General features: G+C 36.3%; 1 protein-coding gene across 2 annotated transcripts in view; it reads left to right on the forward strand.

Moving 5' to 3' along the window:
- Positions 1 to 26,167, forward strand: part of LOC131154584 (uncharacterized) — a 531,072-nt gene that overhangs the window by 457,367 nt on the left and 47,538 nt on the right. Inside the window, exon 2 of one of the 2 annotated variants that reach the window (XM_058107453.1) lies at positions 15,789 to 15,934. The gene's annotated coding sequence lies outside the window, so the exon portion shown is untranslated. Of the gene's footprint in view, positions 1 to 15,783; positions 15,935 to 26,167 lie in introns of those variants that run through there. The other variant, XM_058107454.1, reaches the window with a different exon arrangement.

Consider the following 26,167-nt stretch of genomic DNA (forward strand, 5'->3'; position numbering starts at 1 on the left):
CTGTTGAAATGCTTTTCATCCAAAACTAGTTTGGGGCCATGTTTGCCAACCTTACCTTCTCTTGGATTCTTACAATGCTTACTGCTTCACTAGTCACTAGTTTGCTGCCAAATTTATTTTGGATGAGTTATTTTTCTTTGAATGTCTCTTAATGCTCTTTGGTTCAAACTATCAAACAACTATATATACTTTTCTGAATATGAAGTTGTTTCCACAGGGGATGTGCAATAAACTGCCCTACGTGACCCACCTCCCCAAACTGACGAATATAAATATGTTTTGGTTGCTTCCGTCAGTTGGATGCACTTAGAGAAATATACGGATCAGTGGATCACACAGTTCAGTTGTTGTGTTTCCTCATTTTGAACAGACTCAAACTGAAATGATTGAATCTGTTGTCATTTAGAGCCTTATCGCTAACTAGATTAAGGCATGTTACATCCCTCATCTCTTCCCCTTTCCCTGTTCATACCCTTGAAGCAGATCAAACCTCTTTGACCATAATTGAAACAGATCAAAGCCATAATGCCAAATCCAGATGTTATTTGAATCCCATCTGAATTAAAGTTATACCCTAGCTTGGGCTGGGGGTTGATCATATTGAAGTTTAGTTGACCAGAGGCAAAGAGCAGACCTGTTAATTTTCTGATTCCAGCATCTGATTGGCTCCCTTGCAATAGATCAAGCAGATCTTGCTTTAAATGGAGATGAGGTCTCCACTCTCCTGGTATTCCAGTTCCTGTTTTTTTCTCTCATTTTGATTTCTTAAATGGTTTTGTATGATCTTTGCCTCTCCCTCCTCTCTTTATGCTGCTCTTTGCCATTTTCTTTTTCTTTCTCACATTCATTTCTTTCATGTTGTGTTTTGATCTTTGCCTCTCCCTTTTTCTCATTGCTCTCTCTCTTTATCTCTCTCTCATTTCTGGCTGTGGCAAATCTTGCCATTGCTGGTATTGACTTAGACAGGTGAATTGCATATTGCAGATGGTGCAAGTTGTTTAGGCTAAATGGATAGTCCAACCAACCCCAACCCGGCATCATGGATTGATCAGACTGCTAAGCTCACTGTTTGAGTTCAGTTAGATTTCTGCCAACCCGAATTGGTAGGTTTGGTTGGAATATTATGCTAGATCTGACTGAACCTGACCATGCTTAGTCCTAGTTTCCACACTTGTTCTGCTCTCTGCATGTTTTGTTCTCACACAAATATAATCATGCCGTACCTTCCTATCACATGGGCCATTGAACTTATTGAGGCCCATATTTGGGATTTCTGCATATCTATATATCCCTTTGAAATGATTGGAGATGCTGCTATTTATAAAAGGAAAAAGTAATTAATTTTGTACACGTTGCATTCCTGCTGATTGAAGATGTTTGAAATGTTAGTAGACGGGGGTGCAATTTTTTTGTAAAAATTAGTGCATAGGATGAGTTAAAGAAATTCATTATCTATCTCCACCTTGTAAATTTACTAATAAAAACATGGAGATTCTTGTTAACACCATTAGGAAGATAAGGGTAAAGAAGTCAAATTCGCTATTTCCGACAGCTACAGTAGTAGAGAAGTGAAATTTTAGTATATGAGGGTGCAATATATATTTTTTTGGTAAAAATTTACTAATAAAAGCATGGCATTCCACCTTTTTCGTATGACATAAACGCCTGAGAATGTGTTGCACTTAGTGTCTTTATTCTTTCCCAATGCTGTTGGTCCCAAGCTTGGGTAAATAGTCAATGTAAAACTTGTTAAGATCTCTCTTGTGTGGACCCATTATTTATATGGGTGCTCCCTTGATGTAGGAAAAATATTAGAATTCAGAAATAGAGAGAGAATTGAGAGAAGAAGAAGGAAATAGAGAGAGAAACTGAAAAAGGAGAAGGAAATAGAGCTGGGAAAGGAAGAAGGAGAAGGAAGAAGACAAGAACCTGCTGGGGAGAGAGTACAGAGAGGGAAACTCACAGCATATCCGATTTCAAAATGATAACTGTACAAAACTTACATGTCCAGTAGTTATACCCACTAGGAAACTGCACAGCAGATCCGATTTCAAAATGATAACTGTACAAAACTTACATGTCCAGCAGTTATACCCACTACTCCGAACATATATTTACATAAAAATCCCTACAAAGCTAGGAATTACAAAATAAGGCCAAAAGTACTTAAATACACAAAATATACGTAAATTTGTTAAAAGTAAGAAGACTTTTCCCAAACTAAAATATTAAAACCTAGCTACAATATAAAAATCTAAAGTTCTCCATTGGTAACTCTCCATCAAACTCCCTTTGTTAGAGAAAACTCGACCTTAAGTTCTGAAATGTGGCAGTTTTAATGCCATGAGTGAGAACAATCTGAACAAAGTCGAACATGTTGGTAAATCAAGATGAGGCATGTTCTGCATTGCTTTGTTAATCACCATTGGAGGATATTTAGATGATCCTCCAACTGCAAGTAGCATAGAAGGTTGCAGTGTCCTCTGATAAAATAACAAGTCCTCCAAACAAGAAATCTATTTAATATCCCAATCTATTGGCAGCTCAAGAAAATAGCATTTGATCCATGTTCTAGGATGGCAGACATTGTTTCATTAGATTTGGTTAAATGAAAAAGTAGAGGGAGAAGATGTGAGGGGTGGAGGCACAAGCTAATGGGATTAAGGAGAGAGAATCTCAAGGGGATTTTCAACAATAGGTTCCATGATTAAAGAATTTTCAACAAAAAATCTAGAGCAGCCAATTGTTCCTCACTCTCTGGGGTTAGAAATGGAAAATTGAGGTTGAAGAGCAAGGTCATTGACAAACACATCTATCCTAGTAGTTGGCAACTCACCTTGATGTTTATTGGAAGTCTCAACAACCAAACTTGGTGACAAGTCAAGGTCCATCTCTGGCCTAGAGAGGCTTCAACAGTGTTAGATTCCCTAAAAACAAGTCTATAGCTTCATTTGAGAAAATTCATGATTCATGTCCACAAAAGAATCAAAACATTGTGCACTAGTAATATGCAAATAGTTTATTTAGTCATGATACTCAATTACACGGAAATTGGTATTGGCACTTCTGATATTTGATTATTCATCCTTAACAATTTGAGCTTTCTCTTGAACGTCTTGAGAGGATTTTGGAATACCTTGTGACCATGGAGAAATTGATCTAGAATGATGAAATTATTAAAAATAGGAAGTCGTGTTATGGGTTAACAGCTGGAAAATTTTTTTAGGGCCCGTTTAGCTTTGCAAAATAGTTTTCATTTTCTGTTTAGTTTTCCAAAAAATTGCAAAAAATTTAGCTAATTTTTCATTTTTACAACATTTTTATGAAATAACTGAACAACAATAAACAATTTTTACACTATATGCTTGTGGAAATAGTTTTATTTTTTATTTTAAAATTTTCAAATAAATGCTGTTTTGCAATTTTCCAAATTTGTATTGGAAAACATCTTTTAACTATTTTTCTAAAATATTTATTACTCTTACCTTTGCGTATGGGAGCATGGAATTCCGGTCTTGGACTTTAATTTGTGGATTATGTATTGAGTTTCTTCTAAATCCACACAAATCCAAATTTCAAGCCCCAATATCTATGATTAGATGTTACTTTATATAAATTTTGGAAAATTGTTAAAACAAATTGTCTTTTTTGTGATCATTTTGAAATCTGGAAATAAAAAATAAAAATTGTTTTGCACTTTGAACAACTTTTTTTTTCCTACCTTTTTAAGACAAATATTGAAAAATTAAGAAATAAGCTAAAATTTTTATAATTCTTTGGAAATTAAAAATTGGAAAACAGAAAATGCTTACTTAGCCTCTGAAGCCATATGGTAAGTCTCAAATAAAGTAGTGGGACGTTTTCAAACATTTATATACCTTCTGATTTGGTCCTTCAACTTACTAAGAGTACACCGATAAATGAAGTCTCTAAATTTAAGGTAATAATCGGTTGCACTAGAAGAGAGTTTTCGTTGACTGCACAGTTGGTTTTGTAATTGTTGAGAAATGCTGACTAGGTAGGAATCAGATGTATGAAATCAGCTCATTATAATTTTTATTTTTTAACTCGGGAGTAAATATGGACCAATGCAAATTCAAGCAAGTACTTCTGTGGAGTCCAAGTAGGTGCAAGTTCATTCATCATTACCAAAAGGCCCTTGTGCTGACTTTGTAGTTTCTAAGAGATTGGTCAGGTATTTTACTTAAGTTTCTTGTAGATGCTCCAAGAAAACTCTACTTTTAAACTTGGAAAAGGGTGCTGGCACGCTAAATTTATCTTCAAGAATTGGTATTAAACAATTGAAGATAAATTTATTCAAACCAACATCCAAATCTCCCAAAGGAAAGGTAATTTGTTGCAGGAAATCCCAAGTTTTCGCCGCTGAGTCTCAATCGGAATGCTGGCAGACCTTCAAGACTCTGAAATTTGCATTGGCACTCCAATATCTCAAGCTAATGTCCCAATTTCTCAATGTATCCACAAAATAATGTTGACAAATTGCAGCAAATGAAGTCTGAATCAGTGTTGGTGCTGAAATTGTCCTCCAAACGTTTAATTTGCACCAGCTCTCAAATTTTCCTCAACTCAGCTTCACAATCTCAGGGAAAAACTCAATTTATTGTGGCTGGAAACAAGTCCTTGGGAGTATGGAAGCAGGGGAAGACTCTGGCAGTTTTCCCACTTGCAGGTCGCTGGCACATGGGATGCGTGTGCTGCTGGTGAGGGTCCTCCTGTGATGGTGCTCCGGCTGGCAGATCAGGGGCTGGTGGTTTTAGTGATGGTGGTGGTGTGTCAAGGAAACTTCAGGAAGCGTGGATTATGAAGGGAAGTCAGCTCGGGTAACTTCAGGTGGCGTGTGGGGCCACGCTCTTCTTGTCGAGTGAAGGTGAAATGGAGGGGAGGAGGGGGTTTCGGTGGTGTCTGTCTGTGAAGGTGAAGGATGTGTTGTGAAATGATGCCTTCAAATTAGGGTTTCGAAATCAGGGCACAACTATAATTTTTATGGGGAGGTTTTAGATGAATAGTGTTTTAGTTCTGTGGGGATTCCCTACAATTTCTGATTCTTGAATGCTTTGTAGGACTTGTAGTTGTGCAAAAATTGCTTGCAGCAATTGTACTTGAATCAATTTAACTGTAAGCTCTTCTCTCTGTGACAACAACGGAAGAAGGAGAATAACTGTACAATAACTTACATGTCCAACAAATTTTGATTTCAAAATGATAACTACAGATGATAACTGTACAATACTTATTGAGAAGTTGTTGGCTGGCTGGAAAAGAAACATTTGTAAAATGGTGGGAGACTTGCTCTCATCAAGAGCAGCTTGACTATTCTCTTAATCTTTGGTATGTATCCCTTCCATATACTTTGCTTAATTTCTACAAGGCTTGAAGGAATTCAAAGGAGATTGCTATGGGGGAGCTCTGGGATGGAATTCAAATATCATCTTGTCAATGGAAGGTTGGGGAGGGGGGATGGTGATGGTGGTGGTGGTTAAACAACCTATTTGAAATGGATGCCTAGGGCTAAAATCCCTCTCTATTTTCAACAAAGCCCTCCTTCAGAAATGGCTTTATAATCATAAAGAAAAGAGGCGACCTTTGGAGGGAGATCATTAGGGGTGTACAAAAATTACTGGAAAAAATGAAAACCGCACCTACAATGAACTATTTTACATTTCGGTTCAGTTTTTCGGTTATGTTTATTGGTTTATGTTTGTTGTGTCTTTCAAAATTGGTTTTTGGTTTCGGTTTCGGTTTTGGGAAAAACCAAACAGAAAAAACCTAATAACTGAAATGGATTACTATTCTTTAAATTTTAGAAATTCTGTTTACATTTATTGGTTAAGTTTTATTAAATTTTATTTTATTTTTAAAATTTTAAAATATAGGAATTGTTCAAATAGTTCCACACATATGTGCCCAGTTTTAACAGTAATAAACAACTGCACTTGAATGGCCTGAACAGGCTCTCTGCATGTTATGGCAGCCTCCTTTTATAAAGAAGGAAGATTGGTTCATCCACTTCTCTAAATGGTGTGGGACAAGAACTCCTACAGCACCAACAGTCGGAGCAGTGCTGTCCAATTTTGTGAGTTGGAAATGTCCCACATTGGTTGCACGAAAGATAGTGGAGTCCTCTCATTATAAAATCCTAGCAGCCACTCTCCCACCACAACACGTAACTTTCTCCGCTTAAGGGCTAAAGCGAAAGGCCCATATTCTTTCTTGAACTTGGGCCTGTCTTGTTAGTCCTTTAACCTGCCCATTGTTCAGTGAACAATAAAATCTTAAAAAAAGAGTTAAATATTTTAAAATTTGGTCAATAAACTGAACTAAATTGATATACAATTCGTCTACTAGCTGAACTGAAGGTTTCCCTTTTGAACCGCAAAATTTGGGTTGGTGTTCAGTTTTAGCCAAAAAAGAATTGATCAGAACCGAATAAACTCGTTGGAATCATTGCCTCCAATGTTCCAAAAGCTCAATGGAGGCTTGCCTCAATGCAAGACATGCCTAAGATGTCTCAAGATGTCTTGACGCTCATTCTAAAATGCCAAATCTCAAAAAGGCTGACGCATTACTTGTTTGAAGCTTATGCATTTTTACAAAAGGTGCCTTTCATGCCTTTTTAGTTGATTTCTAAAACCTCAACCTTTCCAAAATAATTGAGAGTTGTATTTAGATCTTGAAAATAATTTGAATTTTGTAATTGTTAATAATGGGGTAAAATGGAAAACCTAATATCACAATGATAGGGCTTTCCCTCTATTTATAATATATGTCAAAGTACATACTAATAACCATAATACCATTAGTAATTCTCACTTGTTAACATAACACACACACACACACACACACACACACACATTAACAATGCTAAATGATTATGATAACCATCAACACCCCCCCTCAAGCTGGAGCATATATATCATATGCTCCTAGCTTGCTACAAATGAATCTAACATAAGCAGCCCCCAAGGCTTTAGTAAATAAATGAACTGGCTGCAAATCAGACTTCATATGAGTGGTGGTAATGAGTTTCTACACAAGTTTCTCTCGAAGAAAGTGGCAGTCAATATACAATGGGGAGAGGGGGAAAAAGATTATAAGAGGATGATAATGATACAATTTTACTAAGTTTTCCAAATACTCACAAGAGATGCATTAATAACAAATTGATAATACTAATTTGCGAAGAAAATATTTTATTTTGATAATATTAGCAATTTGATATTTATGTTCTATAATTTTCAACTTCAGCCTTCTTTTCTTTTCTAGTTATTGTATGTTTGTCTTATCCGTATGCCTTATGTGTTTTAATAAATTAACAGAGTATATAATGTATTTTGTTTTATTAATTAATTTATCACACATAAGAATGAGGAAAAAGTGTAAGTACACATGCTGACACACAAGTTTTGTGTTAGTGGTGGTTTAAAACAAATGTAAATTTGTTGCCCTTACCAAACAACTTATTTAGTTGAACTAAAGGATCCAATGTACACTAAAACTCTTTCTAAGAATGATTAAAAGCTTAAAGCCTGCAAATACACTAATATGCATAAGATTGTGCTTGTTTGAAAAAAAATCAGTCATTACACCCGCTTTCCGTTATGTAGCATTTGCTGCTCCCACTTCCTACTACACTAGTTACTATTATGTTTTGCTACCCGCTACCATGACTTAAAACCATGAGCTTGATTATCACACATCTGTGATTGAGAATGTGGAAAACCCAATTCTTCCAGCATGTTCTTCAACCAAACAAGTTCACATGTAGTGTGAGCCATGACCCTATACTCTTAACTCTTAGCTCTTAACACTTGACCTAGCCTCTATAGTTTGTTTCTTACTCCTTCAAGAAACTAAATTTCGACCAACAAAGATATAGTCCTCGATTGTGGATCTTCTATCAAAAGGTGACTCGACTCAATCTGTAGTAAATATCCTTGAACAGAGTTTGACCTCGATCCTAATGTAAAAGGTCTCTCCCAGGTGCACCTTTGAGATATCTCAAGATGAGAATTATAGAATCCCAGTGACTTGTTTTGGAGAATCAAGAAACTAACATATAATTCTTGTTGCGACAAATATATCCAGCCGAGTGATCGTGAGATAATTTAGCTTTCTAACAAGTCTTTGATATTATCCTGGGTTGGGCAACAAATCACGCTAGCTTACAATTAAAATCCATATGTGTATCAACGGGTTTTGATCCCAATAGTCTAGTCTCATCTAAAAGATCAAGAATATACTTTCTTTGTGACAAGATAGGTAGTATGAGATCTTGATACTTCTATATCGAAGAAGTACTTCAATTGTCTCAAATCCTTTGTTCGAAACTTAGTATGCAAGGAATGCTTTTGGCTCTTAATACATTGATCATCATCACTAGTAATCTTAATATCTATCACAAACACAATAAATAGAATCCTTCCGAATGGAGTATGACGATAAAATACAAAATGATCTACTGCACATTGTTGACGGCTAAACTCAAGTACTATAGCATTGAGGTGACCAAACCATGCCCTCGAAGACTGTTTTAAACCATATAGTGACTTCTTGAGCTGACATACTAAGTCTGTCTCCCCTTGAGCAACAAACCTAGGTGGTTGCTCCATATAGACCTCCTCGTAAAGGTCACTATGTAGGAAAACGTTCATCACGTCTAACTAGTGTAGTGGCTAGTGATAGGTGCTGACTAAGGAGATGAACAAACGTATCGAGGCAAGTTCAGCAATAGGGGAGAATGTGCTTGAATAGTCCAAACTATACACTTGAGTATATCCCTTAGGAACAAGACGTGTTTTCGATCAAGCCATGGAACCATCTGGATTAACCTTCATAGTGAACACCCAACGACAAAAAACCACAAACTTATCAGGGGGAAGACATACCAATTTTCAAGTATCATTATCCTATAGAGCATGCATCTATTCTGTCATTATTCCTCCACCTAGAATGGGATAGGGCTTTAGAAATAGACTTGGGGACAAAACAATAGTATGAGGGTGACAAGAAATCATAAGAAACAAAATTAGAGATCGAATGTTGGATACAAGTGCATTTACCTTTTTGAATAGCGATAGGACTTGGGGAAGAGGATCATCTAATAAGGGAATTGGAGGCATAGAAGTGGAAGCTGGAGGAGGCTTTACTCCCTTGAGTTGTCTTCTGTATACTTGTAGTTACATATTGGGAAAATCCAAGTGACGAGAAAAACTCAAAATGTATGATGATATTGGAAGGTTGGACAAAGGTTTTAAGTTAGGATTGGGAAGGCTGGGCAGAGGAATGGACTCATCAAGGTCGACAAAAGAATCTGATTAGTATAGTGTAGACTCAAAACAGGTGACATCAGCAAAGACAAAGAATCGATGTAAAGTGTTGCTATGACATTGATATCCTTTTTGAGTATAGAATAACCTAGAAAAATACATTTGACAACATGAGGATCCAATTTATTCCTTCTTGGATTTTACTGTTGAACAAAGGAGAACCAAATATACTAGGAGGAAGGGAGAACAAAGGGGCCTTAGGGATGATAATTAAATATGGGATTTTACCGCAAAGGATAGAAGATGGCATTTTGTTGATGAGAGAGCAAGCGATTTTGCACAACATCACTCCAAAAAACCTTGGGGTTATTCATTTGATACAATAGGGTTCAAGTGACTTCAAGAATATGTCTATTTTTCCTCATCATAACTCCATTTTGTCGTGGAGTGGGAGCACAAGATGACTGATGGATTAGCTAGGGTCTGTTATATCGGTAGTGAATTTAGTTGAAGCACTCCTTAGCATTATCACAATGAAGTATCTAAATTGGCATATCAAACAAAGGCTTCATTTGAGAACAGGAGGCACAAAAGATATTAAACAACTCAAAACGATCTTTCATTAAATAGAACTAAGTCATTCTGGAGTAGTCATTGACAAGAGTAACAAAGTATTGAAACCCCAACTTTGATGTGACATAACTAGGATCCCATACATTGGGATGGACTAACATAAAAGGGCTAACGACTCTTTTATGGCAAAGAGAACATGATGATGCATTCCTAATTGACAAGACTCACAATCGAGGTTAGACACATAACTCAAAGTAGGAACTAGTTGTTTTAACTTGTCCAATGATGGATGACCATGGTGACAATGGATTTGATGTAGTGTGGCGGCGACATTACAAGCAATAGGAGAAGAGTGCAACTCAAATTAGTAAAGTTCACCAGGCTCATGTCCTATGCCAATCATCTTCCTCGTCTTCAGATTCTAAATAAGAACAAAATTGGGAAAGAAGGTTACAAAGCAATTTAGTTATTTTGTAATTCTATTAATAGAAACGAGATTTAAGGGGGATTTAGGAATGTAGGGAATAGAAGAAAGAGAGGTAGAGGTAGTTGGATTTATCGTCCTGATTCTGTTAGCAATAGTAGTGGACCCATCAGCAAGGATAACTTGAGGTAGATTCATAGAATACCGGAGAGTAGAAAAGAAGTTGGTGACACCTGTCATGTGGTCAGTAGCAGCAGAGTTAATAACCTAGGGACTAGTGGGAGAGATACTGGATGACATACAAACAGTTTGGTCACCTTTCTAAGTAAAAGATGCAATGTGATGAGATCCTTGTTGGGATGCTCGATATTGCAGGAACTTGAATGCTCCTCTAACAACTGACGAGGGAGACACACCTTTTGGGATTTGGGAACTCCATCCCAACGCACATACAACCTTGACATAGCAGCAGATAAAAAATACACAGTGGAAAACATGTTTTTGAAATTCACCAACTCGATCCCAATATGCACAACCTTTGACAACTGATGCAAATCAGAAGCCCACAATGTACGAATGAAAAAACACGGCAAATACCACTGTTTCAGGCCCATTGAACTCAATAAACATTGACAAACAGCTTCGAGAAGCATCAAACAACCATTCCTCTGATGTCGTAAATGAGCAACAAAAAAATGTGAGATCTTTCGACAAAAAACATCACGAAAAAACTTCAGCTCTGGCAGCCTTTGACTGGCACGTGAGGGCATGTGGGTAAATTTCTAGAGATGGGATTTTAGTTGGAAGGGTAGCTGATCGGTAGTGTCTGTGGGTGACTATAAGGTTGTTTTTGAAAAATCTATTTGGGGTTTTGTGTTCCTGAACCTGCAGCGTCACCCAGGAATTTTCTGGTGATTGCTCTGGCTGCTGGCTGTTTTTTAGGGCTATAGTGTTTGCTGGAAATTCTTCTATGATGGTAGATATGCACAGCGGGAGTTAGGGCTTTAGGCTTCGGTTTTGATGGTGGCTGTGACAGGATTTAGGTCTCAGAATCATGCTTTGATACCATGTTGAATAATTGGGTAAAATGAAAGACCTAATCACAATGAAAGGTCTCTCTCTCTATTTATAATACATGTGAAAGTACATGCCAATGACCCAAGGACTTAAATTTCGATTTCGATGGTCTCAATTTATAGAATTTTCGATGGAAATTTTGATTTCGATTTAAATAAATTATGGAAATTTATAGTAAATGATGGAAATTTACAATAAAACTTTAGGAAATATTAAAATAGATGATTGTGCTTAATATGGTATCAAAATACATTAAAAAATGCATATATGATAAGTTTTTAGCGTGTAGGGTATTAAATTGCATATTGCAAAACAAGCTATGAAGTGAAGAACATTCAAATGATCATAAAGTTTTGAAGCTATTCCTTTGATGATTTGATCCAACAAATTTATCATTTTAAACAACTACATTTTCAATAAATATTATACATTTAATGATCTAATACCAAATTAAGTGTCTTGGTGGCTCAAAATCATCTCTCCTATCCCTATCATTGGGATTTCAAGATGACATATATTGTCTACAATAATCACTCCATGTTATATAATTTCCAAAATATTGAGTATAGGTGTACATGTGTTGTTCATACTCCTCCATAGTCATCTGATTCATGGCAATTTCCACTCGGCTAGAAGATCTTCCTGTACTAGGAAGTCTTTTTGTAGTTTCTACTTGTTGTGTATGTCCATAGGATTGTTTTGCATTTGCATATTGGCCTTACCCATATTCTTAGCCTATTTTTCCATACCCATAGGTATGTGGTTGCCAATTTCCATATTATTGTGCCTACTCATATGCATACGGAAATGGTTGGCTATATGTTGATTGTGAGGAACTATTCTATGTAGATTCATAACCACTATAACTATTAGAGTCATGCTCTGTTTATATACTCATGGATTCCAAACTAAGGAAAAAGGTCTCCTCTTCTATTTGATGCATCTTCCATTTTCCCTTTCTATGACTGTACGTCCTATCAACTGGACGCATTTCTCTTTGTAGACCCTCATCTTCTAGTGGGGGAGGATGTGTATATTCCACTTCTGGTCTATAATCTTGCCATTCCTCATTTCCTTCATAGTCCCCACCATCACCACCTTTCCCCCTACTACCGTTAGGGTTAGATCCGTCACCACTAGCATCATCGTTGTCATTATCATCATCACCACTATAAGGCATAGTGGATGAAGTTCCGTATCTAGACCCAAGATTTATTAGTGAATTATCACTGCTAGATATTAATTTTTTGATCATTGCTTGATTAACAACAATGCCAAAGTCATCTCGGGCATGCTTGGTCATTTGTGGGTGGGGACTTCCGTCTCGTTCATTAAGATGGGATGGTTTAATCCACTGGAAAGGTGGATACTCATCCTCGTCACCCAATTTAAGTGATATGCCAAGAAGGTCCAGGGGATCTTGTTCATCCACTTTGTTCATTTCGGCCTCCATTCGAAGCTTCATGTTGTAATAATAAAAAACAAGCTATTGAAGTTTGGTGTAGGCTAGTCTATTTCTTTACTTCGTGTGAATGAGTGCAAATGTGCTCCAATTTCTTTCACAAGTTTATGAAGATGCAGTTTGTGACAAGATGTGCAATGCTAGCTTCCTTAGGATTGGAGCACTTGATCCATGCATTATTCACCAATTAGTTATGCAAGATATTTTAAGAACATAAGTTAGTATTTAGTAGATTGTACTTGAAGTTTGTAACTTTGTATTGTACATTTATATATAAATACTTACTAGATGCCATGGTTGCCCTAGTTGCTTTAGCAGCTGCTTCTCCGAAGCTTCTTTTTGCATCTCTAAATAGAATAATCTAAAAAATTGTTATTAAATAATTAAACATGGATTAAGAATTATTTAATTTAATTTTTATTTTGAAAATATACCTCATTTCCAATTTGATCCAGGCCACAGGAATGTGGCTCAAGGGTGTTAAAAACTTTATGAACTGCATCAAGCAAATAAGGATCTTCGCCAACACCTTCTTTGTATTGACATTTTGGATTCAAAAAATAAGTTGTCAATCAATTAAAGTAAAATATAAATGTAATAAGTAATTTGATATATGAATTTCTTGAAATCTATAAATATTTTGTTCTTATTGCATGAAGAGGATGTTCAAGGTTTCTCTTGCACCGATGATTGATTACTTTGAGAACCTATCTTGCACCCTATTTCAATGGCCTCTTTCATCATCCTTATTACTTCAAACACAACTCCTAATGTTGGTCACACTTCACTATTGATTGTACGCAATACTCGATATATAGACTACTAACTTTTGCCACTTTATCCCAAAATTGATGGTTAAGAACTGTGCTTTCAATTTCTCTATCCAATTTTGTTCGGCTAAGAGCATGCTTAGCCCATTCATTAGATGTGAATAGAGATTTTAAGCCTGTTTTTTATTTTTTTATTTATTTTAATTTTAATTTTTTGTAAGCTATCAAGGGCAGTGTAGTTTGTAGCAAATCGTGTGGCTCCTATACGCACAATATCCCCTTGACAGTCCTACCTCATTTTAGCAAGCAACCATCCGTGCTTATATATAAAATTAGTGATCTGTCTCCCCTGCAAGATCACTGTGTTTATTGCCTCTCTTTTTTCGATTTTCTAAAAAATGAGATTAATACAATGGGCAGTGCAAGGAGTCCAATACAAGTTAAATTTTTTCATTAATTTTTTTCCTGCTTTCTTGTAGGCGTTGCCATTATCAGTCACCACCTAGACAACATGTTGCTTTCCTACCTCTTGCACAACATGTTTTAATGGGGAATATATGTATTCATGGTCTTTTATTTTGTTAGAAGCATCTACTGACTATAGAAAAATTGTGCTCCCTTTCGAGTAAACCATGAAATTTATGATGGATAATTTTGTAGGGCTTGTCCATCCATCACACATTACAGTGCAGCAATAGGTGGCTGACTTTTTATTCACTTCTTCTCTGTGGCCTTCCATTTCTTTTACCTTTAAATTAAGGTATTCTGTTCAAATTTCATAAGGTGTTAGTGTATCGACTCTTGTTCTAGCTGCTTGGCAACCCCACACCATGTTTTTAAAATGAGGTGATTTTGCCTTCTCAGGTGGAACATTATCATTTATAAAAAACTTTGAAATCAACCTATTAATTTCTTCTTTTATTTTTCCTCCTCTGAATAAAATTTTCAAGCTTTTTTGTTTTGCTACATTTGACTTGTAATATTGAGAAGAATTTGGAATATATGGCTCTGTTTCTGGCTCTCCGAAACTTTGAGATCGCCTCATCAGAAGTCGTCCTCCACTTCTACCAGCCCCAGAACTGCCTCCTTGTTGGTTACCTGCAAACCTACGAGATTGGTCTCTTCCCATTTCGTCTGTTTTGAAGCATAATATGCTCAACGGTATGCAAACCTCTCATAGGGAGATATGTTAGATGGGTATGCAATATCATTAGCATCGTCCTCTTCATCAATTTGTTGTGGTTGCATCAAGTTCCTTTGCAATTCATTTTTTATTTTTTCTATTCTTTCTATTTTCTTTGCCTTAGTTGTTGTTTTTCTTTCTAAAACAATTTTCGTTTACTGCTTAATTTCTAGATGTACTTTGTCGCAGAATTTTATATTATGTTATGGGTTATAATTTTTAATCTTGTTGCACCACCACTCTTTATTTGTATTCCGAAATATTTGCAAATGAATCCATTCTTTACGTTGGGCATTGGGTACCCATGTTCCCATTGGATCTTGTTTTCTTCCTTTAGACATTTTTGTAGATAATTTTACTTTCCTACAATGTTACAATGAATCAATAATTAGGTGTTAAATTAGTCAATAACTTTAAAAGGAAATTATTTAAGATGTTTTATCAATATAAAATTAATAAATAAGACAAACATTAAAGTATTAAATTAAATTTATGAAATTTAATGTTAATTTACAAAAATTATAATAAATTATGGAAATTAAATTATTCAAATAAATGAAATAATTTAAACTATAATAAGGTAATGAGTAGAAAATTACTTTAATTTATTTAATTACTAGGCTATAACGATTAGGTGTTAAATTACTGTAAAATTTTAAACGAAAATTATTTAGATGTTACTCTACAATTTTAAAAGAAAATTATTTAGATGCTAAATAAATATAAATTAATAACTAAGAGAAATATTAAATTATTAAATTAAAATTACAAAATTAATGATAATATTTACAAAATTAAGGAAATTAAATTATTCAAATAAATGAAATAATTTATACTATGATAAGCTAATAAATAGTAAATTACTTTAGTTTTATTTAGTTACTAAACTCGTATCTACTATTTACTTTTTACTATTTACTATCAATCTAGGATTAAGTGGGTAAATGTGAGGTTAATAGAGAAAAGGTGTTTAAGGAGGGCAAATTTTGTAAATATATTGGGAAGGAAGGAGTTGGAGCACTGGAGGGGAGCCAAAGGCTCAGGCTTTTTGGAGTTTGAAGGTGGAGGCAGGAGGCAACTAAAATCTAGGGTTTTTTTTTTTGAAGTTTGAATGTGGAAGATGGAAGAAGAAGAAGCCTTTTCTCAAGGACCTTGAGGGTTGTATCCTAATGCATGCTACAAACTAATTTAAAAAAATAGAATTTCCTAATTTATCCCCTAGAAATCTGACACCCCTTCTAAAGTTGGAGCGTAGATATTTATCATGCCCAACTTGCTTACAAAGATTTCAAAACTAGGTCTGAAAAGTCCATTGGTGAAGATATTGGCTATTTGTTGAGTAGTAGGAACAAAAGGCATGCAAACAACTTCACTATCAATCTTCTCTTTTAAGAAGTGTCTGTCAATCTCTACATGCTTTGTGCGATCATGTTGTACTGGATTTTGAGCAATACTTATGGCAGCTTTGTTGACACAATGCAACTTCATTGGCATGTTCACCGGCATCTGCAGCTCTTCAATAATTCTCTTCAGCCATAGCATCTCACGAACTCCGTTAGCCATAGCCCTATATTTTGCCTCGACACTGCTCCTTGCAACCACATTTTGTTTCTTGCTTCGCCATGTGACCATATTTCCCCAGACATAAGTACAGTATCCTGACGTGGATCTCCTGTCAATAACTGAGCTTGCCCAATCTGCATTAGTGTATGCTTCTATGTTCTGCTGTGTGGTCTTTTGGAAGAGTAAACCCTTGCCTGGTGTACTTTTCAAGTATCCGAGAATTCGTTAAACTGCTTCAACATGTTTCTTGTAGGGTAAATGCATAAACCGGCTTACCAAACTCATAGCAAAAGCAATATCGGGCCGTGAATGTGAAAAGTAAATTAATTTTCCCACCAACTTTTGATACCGAGTTGTATTCGCTGGATCACCTTCCTTGTCATCTTTAAGTTTCTGATTGGGATCTATTGGAGTCTCTGCTGGCCTACTACTGCTCATCCCAGTCTCCTTAAGGAGGTCAAGGACATACTTCTGTTGGGAGACAACAGTCCCTTTCTTTAACCGAGCAACTTCCATTCCAAGGAAATACCACAGAGATCCCAAGTCCTTGATCTCAATGTTGATGAGAGGGAAGTCTTCAATCGGTTCATTTCAAGTATGTCATCTCCAGTGAGAATTATATTGTCTACATACACAATTAGTATCGCTATCTACCCATCCCGTGAATGTCTTATAAACATCGTATGATCACCTTGCCCTTGAGTATACCCCTGACTTTTAACAAACTGGGTGAATTTCTCAAACCAGGCTCTTGATGACTGTTTTAACCCATATAAGGACTTCTTCAGTTTACACACCTTTGTGCCAAACTTTTCACCAAATCCTAGAGGTGCATCCATGTACACTTCTTCCTCCAGGTCTCCTTTAAGAAATGCATTTTTTACGTCCAACTGTTGCAGAGGCCGGTCACGATTATTGCAAGTGACAAAAGAACTCTTATAGAGTTTAGCTTTGCGACTGGGGCGAATGTCTCCAAGTAATCAATGCCATAGGTCTGAGTGAATCCCTTGGCGACCAATCGAGCTTTATACCATTCTAGAGCACCATCAAATTTATACTTGACTGTAAACACCCATTTGCACCCTACAGTTGTCTTTCCTCTTGGTAGTTCAACTAACTCCCACGTGCCATTTTTTTCAAGAGCTTTCATCTCCTCGAAGACAGCCTCCTTCCACTCAGGAACTTTCAGAGTGTCTTGCACAATATTAGGAATCTCCATACAAGACAATTGTAAGGTAAAAGCACGAAAAACAGGTGAGAGATTTTCATATGACACATAATTGGACAATGGATGTTGGGTGCAAGACCTCACACCCTTTCAGACAACAATGGGAAGTTCAGAATCATCAAACTCAGCATTGGAACCAGACTCCGGTTTAGAACTAAAGGACTTAGAACTCGAAGATAAAATGGACTGAACATGAGGTAAAGGTTCAGTGAGGACATTACCTGGAGTGTTTACGGATTCTGGAAGGATTGGAAGACCCTTTCTTTCGAGTTGTCCTCTATCGCAAGTAGACAATGTCAAATGGTACCAACGTTGTTCCTTTGTTAGTCATTATAGGATCATGAACATCATGAGATGGCACTGTAGGAATACCAGCCTTTTCAGTATCTAAAAAACTCGACTCATTTTCTCTTGGTATAATAAAGCTTGGGTTTTCAGGTTGAATAATCAAAGTTGGAGATGGATCATTTTGCGAGTCTTTAGTTTGGAAAAAATCATGAAACACAGCCAAATCTTTTTTTGGTTTCCCCTCTGAAGATGAGGCGTAAAATAGGGGTGTAATTCAAAGAATGTAACATCCATGGTAAAAAACATTTTTTTAGAAATGGGATCAAAACATTTATATCCCTTTTGAGTAGGAGCATAACCAACAAACACACATTTTGTGGCTCGGGGTTCAAGTTTTCCTCGATTATGACTATGAATATGAACAAAAGCGGTGCAGCCAAATATCTTTAGTGGTAAAGAAGAAGACAGCCAATTTGTTGGATAAAACTTATGAAAAACATCAAAAGGTGTTTCAAAGCTTGAAACCTTATTAGGCGTTCTATTTATGAGATATGTAGCAGTAAGAACGGCTTCACCCCAAAGATATTTCAGTACCTAATTGGTAAAAGAAATGCACGAGTTACTTCCAATAAGTGTTTGTTGTTTCTTTCAGCCAAACCATTTTGTTGCAGAGTGTCGACACAAGAACTTTGATGAACAATTCCTTTTTCAAGAAAAAATTGGCCCAAAATGTTTTTGAAATATTCATGACCATTATCACTCCGCAATATTTGAATATTTTTTTGAAATTGTGTTTGCACCATGTTGTAAAATTTTTTGAAAATTGTTTCCAAAAATATCCCAGACCTCCCTTGAGGTATGCCGAAAAGACGAGACCTTCCCAAAAAAAATTTGTCTTTTTTTTCGCAAAATATAAGGGGAGGTTTGTGTCTTTTTGGCAAGTTTTAGGGGAGTTCATTGAAAATTTTAAAACCTCAAGAAAGGTTTTTGAAATTTTTGAAACCTCAGGAGATGTCCCTTTTTTTTTTTTCCAAACTTGAGGGGGGTAAGTATTTTTTGTCCATATATATTTGTATGCCTATAAATTTGCATAATATATATGAGTATATGTATGTGTGCTTAAGTGTTAATACTCCTTTTATATGGTAATATATGTTTTAGCAACTACCTTAGCATATGTGTTGGTGTTTAATTTCTTTCTTTATTATTTTGAAAAAAAAAAAAAGAATCAAAGTCCAAAAAAAAGGTTAAAAAAATGTAAAAAGGTAAGTTGGCCTGTGGTTTTATACATCTAATTATGTAGTTTTGATTCTCTAAATCTAATGTCTCTTAAATGGAATAAAGAGAAGATTTTACTCTATAATGTTTTCTTCCCCTCGTTCGTAGGCATGATGGGGATCATTAACTCTCAAAGATCGTATGATTGAGGGAGATTATGGTTCCAAACAATGAATTTTGATTTAATGAACCTGAGATTACAAAATTAGATGCATGTGCTAGAGATAGAAGTTATGGAGTCTCCACCAAAAGCATTTTTAAAATCCTAAAAAACAAAGAGGAGTATTTTTAAAGGTTCTTCTTTATTTTAACTAGCCAATGATGATGTCATAACTTTTTTAAACTCATGCATCGTGCTTTTAACTCATATACTCAAAAGCTCCCTATTTTCACTCATTTTCTTCAAAGACTGATAATACAAACCGAGTTCCCCTTGTATAAAACTTTGATTTTCAAGTCGATAATACAAACTCGATATTTTCAAGCAACAAATTTTCCATCATCATCATCATGTTTTTCATAATTAGTGCTCTGATTTTACTCCTTTTGGAGCAATAGGTTGAGCTCTTTGAAACCATATCTCGGAGTACTCATTAGATAGTAATGATAATGCTGGAGGAACGAAAGGGGGTTATTGCTTTTATTTTCAACTCTTTCCTTTGAAGGTACACATACATGTAATTGCAGTGACCGTTTTGCAAACAAGTATCCCTAGGGGTACTGTTTGGCTAACTATCACTGAAATGATTAATTGATCACCTTCCCTAGGCATAAAATACACTTCCAAACTCAATCCCTAATTTTTCATACTTTTTAAGGATTTTCTCTATTTTTTTCTATAATTTCAGAAAATATAGGTGTCGACTTCGTGTCTTGTATTTTTGTATTTTTTCTTTTTTTCTTTTCTTGTTTAGGGATCATCATTCTCTTCATTCTCTTCATTCGCACCCCGGACAGAATCCGTCATCAACACGAGTTCATTAATGTATCCTCTCAAGCAAAGATAGGCTCCTGCTCTAACCAAGTATAGGCTCCTACTCTGACCAAGAGTTCTCTAATCCAAGGTTCTTTCATTTGGTGCCAAGTCAACCATGGACTCTTTGTAGAGACCCGGGAAATTTAATTAATAAAAATAATAAAAGGAAAGGAAAGGAAAGAGAGAAAAGAAGAGAATGGAATATTTAAAAAGCGTGGCAGCGAGAACTCGTCGACGAACCCACTGGTCTCGTCTCGTTGACGAGCATTCAGTCTTGGTTTGTCGACGAGGGCACATGTCTCGTCGACGAGGAGTTATGGAGAGGGTTGAGGTATTCTGAAACTCGTCGACGAACTCGCGGTCCCGTCGACGCGTGTTCTTCATGGGACTGTTGACGAATCCACACGTCTCGTCGACGAATTCCTACCTATAAATAGCGATTCTTTTAATTTTTCAGCGAGAAAATGTTGCATGTACTCTCTCTCTCTCTAGAAAATGGCGCTCTGACCATCTCTCTAGGTTTCTAGCCCCGTTTCTCCTCGGTTTGACGATCGGAAGCTACCATGAGACTCCTAGGAAGATTCTCTACAACATAGGTGGAGTAGAATTTTGATTTGAGAAGTTTGGGAAGCATCCCAAAACCAGGGTAAGTGAGATATTTTAGGGTTTTATTATTAGTTTGAAATATATGGAACATAGGAAGTATTAAATGAGTATTTTTCTGAGATTTGAGTGAGTTGGGGATACGTAGATGTTCTACATGGGCACCAGATATCACTGTGAATCATAGTAAATGGTATAGTTGGTTTGCAGGGTTGGGTGGAAAAGGATGCATGATGATGTTTATCAAACTGAAAAACTTCACATTGAAAAGAAGATGGACTTTTATTCAAAAATAAATTGGGAAACAAGTATTTTAAATATTGAAAACTAGGATGACCTAACCTATAATGCCATAACATGATATCATTATCTTTGAAAACAGAAACAGAATTTAAGCTAGTAATTTGACATTGTCTACTCGAGTTAGGTCCATTGTCAAGATAATAGAGTCCATCTTTTTCCTTAGCACTGCCAATCATCCTCCCAGTGGTCAATTCTTGAAACTCATAATAAGAAGAGTACAAACTAGCTTGACATTGATGATTAGAGGTAATTTTACTTATGGACAACAAATTGCAAGACAAATTTGGAACGTGGAGCACATCATGGAGAGTTAACAATGAAGTGAGTTTGATAGTTCCTATACCCGCAATTTCCAAGAGTGAACCATCTGCAATTTTGACCTTTTTATTGCCTGCGCATGGACTATAGGATGAGAACAATTTGGAGCAACCAGTCATATGATCAGTTGCGCCAGAATCAATTATCCAAGAATGAACAAAATTAGGAATAACACCTAAAAATGGACTAGCAAGAGAGTTACCCCTTCTGTACCAAAGAACAAGACAGAGTTAAGTACATTTTTTGAGATTGAAACAATTTGTACAGGTGCTCTAATTGCTCTTGGTGAAAGGGAGTGTATTTGAGTTGGTAGAAGGCTCCTGAGTCTCTTCGGCAGTGGCTTGGTAGGCGTGACTGTTTTGTTTGGATTTTTGCTTCCAATTTGCTGGTTTCCATGGAGCTTCCAACATGCCTCCTTCGTATGCCATTGTTTTTTGCAATGCTTGCACCACGGTTTCTTACGCACATCATTGTCAGAATTAACACCTCTTGACACGAGCAGAGCTCTCGGGTTCTAGGTCAAAACTAGGTTCGGTGTTGCGCAGCATGATTTTTCTCCTTGACTCTTCACGTTGAACTTTAGAAAAAACTTCCCGAATAGAGGGCAATGGCTTCTTGTCGAGAATGCGGCCTCGGACCTTGTCCAAACTCCGATTAAGGTCGGCAAAAAACATTTAAACCCTGTCATTTTCCTCTCTCTTCTTGTGGCGAGCGTGGTCATTCGAATTCTCCCAAACATCATCATTACAATGATCAAGTTCCTGCCATAACGTTACCAATTCGTTGTAATAAGTAGTAACATCGTGATCATTCTGCTTGGATCTCCAGAGTCGAGTTTCCAACTTAAATATTTGAGAAGAATTCTTCAGGTCTGAATAAAGATCTCGAACGGCCTCCCAGACGTCTTTAGCAGTGGGAAGAAATAGGTGAGGTTTTCCAATGGCAGGTTCCATGGAATTAATGAGCCAAGCAATAAAAAGAGAATTTTTGGACTGCAATTTTTTTAGATCAGGGTCACCAGCAGCAGGTTTCGATATTTTGCCAGTCAAATACCCTATTTTGCCTCTGCCATTGATTGCCAATTTTACGGACTGAGCCCACTCAAGATAGTTGTGCCCTTTGAGTTTTGTAACCGTGAGATAAAGGGCTGAATTCTGGGAATAGTAATCAGCAGATACAGACCTGGGAGGAATAGTGGGATTGGGCGGAATGGTTTCGGAAGTACCATAAGAGCCAGTAGGATTTCTTTGGGCACCGGTCATCGCTGATTTATACGACATCATCAGAAGAAAGAACAAAATAGAAAAAGAGCATGAGGCTCGGATACCATGAAGGATTTTTGAGAAGAAGAATAACCATTCTTATTATTTTAAGGGACACGATTACAAGTTAAATAGTAGAGGAAGGCCACCAAATTAGGAAGGCCACAAAATCAGAAAATCAAATCACCACAAAATCAGCAAATAAAATCAGCAGATCTCTAGGCTAGAAAACAGGAAACTGAAACTACTAGAAACTGAAATAGTAATTTCAGATTTAAAAAAATAGAATTTTCTAATTTATTCCCTAGAAATGCAACAAAAGCATTGATTGCCTCTATATGGTTTTCAACACATTCATTGGATTACTAGTGTTAAGAGAGGATCCAACAAGTCTGGGAATTTACCCAGAAATGGTGGGGTGATTTTTTCCCCCTTTTCAGTTTTCAAGTGGGGAATGGGGAAATGTTTTCTTCTGGCACAATATTTGGTGTGGTCAATTGCTCCTTCGTGCAAAATTCTGTTCCGTTTTCAGTTTGGTTTGCAATATTGATCAAAGGATTTTTTGGAACATTCTGTTGATTAGGAATGTTTCTGAGTGGGAATTGACCATCTTACAGACTTTCATGGCAGCTTGTACAAATTTCATTATCAGAACTCTACTAATGATCCAAAATCAATTTTGGATAAAAAATGGTAGATTTACTATCAGATCCTTTTAACTAGAACCTCAATCGGAAGCAACCAATAACAACTTTCGTTGGAAACCCATCTGGAAAACAGCAGCCCCCATGAAGGTTGCTTTCTTTGCTTGAGAGGCAACGCTTGGGAAGATTCTAGCCCTTGATAACCTGCAGAAAAGGGGCTTGTCCCTTTTTAATAGGTGCTTTTATGTTTGAGTGATGCTGGATCTGTGCTCTATGGACCACACCCTTTTGCAGTGGTGGACCAGAAACTTTTGGAACTTGGCCACTTCTTTGACCAGGTAGCAGTGGGTTATCACCAGATCAGTGGAGAAGAGTTATGGGCTTGAAAAGCTATCCAATACAGCAGAGAAAAGAGGAAAGCTTTTTTCTAGTTCCCCTTGCCATTTTTGATTTGTGGAGGGAAAGAAATATAAGAGCTTTTGAAGGATTGGCTGTCATTGGATTGCTAATGTAACTAGTTGGCATAGTGGATTTGAATGGTTGTAATTCTTGACTTTTTTGACACCCTGCTATGTGGGTGAATTTTGTGCTCTTTTGTACTTGGGTGCCATCCATTTGACGCCCTATATAAAGTTTCTTTACACTGATCAATATGATGGTTAATTCTGTTAAAGAGATGGCGAAAGAGGTTTTAGGTGGATATTGTGAAAGATGTATGACTAGTAAACAGAGTTGGTGGGGGGATCAGGATGTCCTAAAAGCAGTTAAGACAAAAAGAAAGTTGTTTAAGACATGGTGATGATGTAGAAATATGGAAAAATCTGAACAAGAGGAGGGAAGAGATGCAAAATAAGCCCTTAGTGAAGCAAAATTTGGAACATATAATAGTTTATATGCTAGAATAGATACTAAAAAAGAGGAAAAGACATTTAAACTTGTTAGAGCTAGAGTAGAAAATTTTCTAATACCTAAATATATAAAGAACGAGGATGATAATGTTTTAATTAAAGAAGATGAAAGAATGATCTCTAAATGTATTCATGGGTGGAAGGATATGTTTTATTTTTGGCCTGGGAGATCACACTACTTTAATTCATGCACCTCTGTTTGATTCCCTTGTGTTTTTTATCCTTGTAGAGGATTATAAGAGAGCTCCTTTGGTCTGGGGTTGGCCAGAGGAGGGATCATTTTGTTAGTTGAGAGATGGTTTCTAGGCCTAAGGAGGAGAGGGGGGTGGGGTGGGGATTGGGTCTTGTTCAGTTGATTTCTAGGAACACTTCTTTGTGGGTAAGTGGTTATGGCATTTCCTTATGCAAACAGATTCTCTATCACTAGGGGTTATCAAAAGTAAATTTTTCCTGCAGGGCAATGGGTGGGGTGCTAATTTTATGGTTTGACCCGTAAGCCCAGGATTTCATTTGTAGGTATCTCCTTTTTTTTTTGGCCCCCTTAAATCAAATATAATGTGGGAGATGATTTAAAGGTTCGGTTTTGAAAGGATCTCTAGACAGGAGAATTTTGTTTTCCCGCTGCCTTTCCTTCTAGTTTTCATCTTCCTTTTTGTATCTCTTCTTTTCTTGTTATTCATTAAAATTCCTTTCAAGTTAAGGGCTTCTGTGTGGATCGTTGCCCTTAATAGAGTACACCAACGTTGCAGATTTGTAGACCATACAAGTCCCATGTGCGTATTATGTGTTATGCTAATGGTGAGAGGATTATATGCATTTAGTTCGTCATTGCTCCCTGGCTTGGTGTTTAAAGAGTAAGCTTCTGTTTGTTGGGTGAGGATTTCTCATTGATTGTTTTGCTGGCTTTGGGAAATATAAGGTGGTGAAAGTTTTGTGGCAGTGTTCTGTGGAGCCATTTGGGTGATTTGGCTGGAGAAGAATCATTGAATTTTTCATGATTGTGCTTCATCTATAGTTCTTATTTGGGATTGGGTTGTGTTTTTTGGCATCATTGTCTCTTTTGGGTGATTTGGTAGTATGGACTTCTCTGATGTTTGGCAATATTGGTTGGCCCTTTTAGCTAGGTTCTTTGTTTTTCTCTTTGTAGTAGTTTTTGTTTTTCTCTTATCATTTGTTATTGCGAGGATTTCTCATCCTTATTTTTTTTTTATTGAAAAAAATATTTTTAATGAAAACCAAGTGGAAGTCTCAAGTTTAGAATTGATCAATGAGTAGAAGGCTAAAAGTTTGCAATTTATCGACAAAATTAGAGTCAATGAAATTAAGTATACATTAAATAAAATGAAAAATGGGAAAACTATAGGATTGGATGACTTCCTAATTAAAAGTGAAAAGCTTAGGTGATAGTGGAATAATATGATGTCTGATTTATTTAAAAAAATAGTAAGGGCTAATAAATGCTAGATGAATGAAGGAAAATCACTTTAATATCTGCATACAAAAGTACAAAAGATAGCATTAATTAAAACTTACAACTCGTAAATGAAACTTTGAGGAAGGGTAATTGAACAAAGACTAGGTTGGAAACGAGAGTTTTAGAGAAATTAAGAGGGACTTGCAAGTGGTTTTTATTGACATAGAGAGATCTTATAATAGGTTTCATAGTAATGCTCTATGGTGGGTTCTAGGAAAAAAATTGGAATATGTAGTAGATATATAGATGCCACTTAGGATATGTATGTTAGGGTAATGAGTAGTGCTTGGAGTATGGGTGAAGAGTATATAGAATTTCCAATCACAGTATGTGCAAATAAAAGACCCTGCTTTAAGTTCTTATCCTTTTGTGTTAATGATGGATAAGCTTACCAGGAAGATTTGAAACAAGGTTTCATGGGGTATGTCGTTTGTTGATGATATTGTCTCGATTGATGTAACTAGAGGTGGAGTAGAATCTAAGTTGCAATTACGGGGAGGAGCACTAGAGGTCTTAAATAGAAATAAGCCAATATATGAGATGTAA

The sequence above is a fragment of the Malania oleifera genome, chromosome 4, assembly GCF_029873635.1.
Source record: "Malania oleifera isolate guangnan ecotype guangnan chromosome 4, ASM2987363v1, whole genome shotgun sequence".
In the NCBI taxonomy this organism is placed as follows: domain Eukaryota; kingdom Viridiplantae; phylum Streptophyta; class Magnoliopsida; order Santalales; family Ximeniaceae; genus Malania; species Malania oleifera.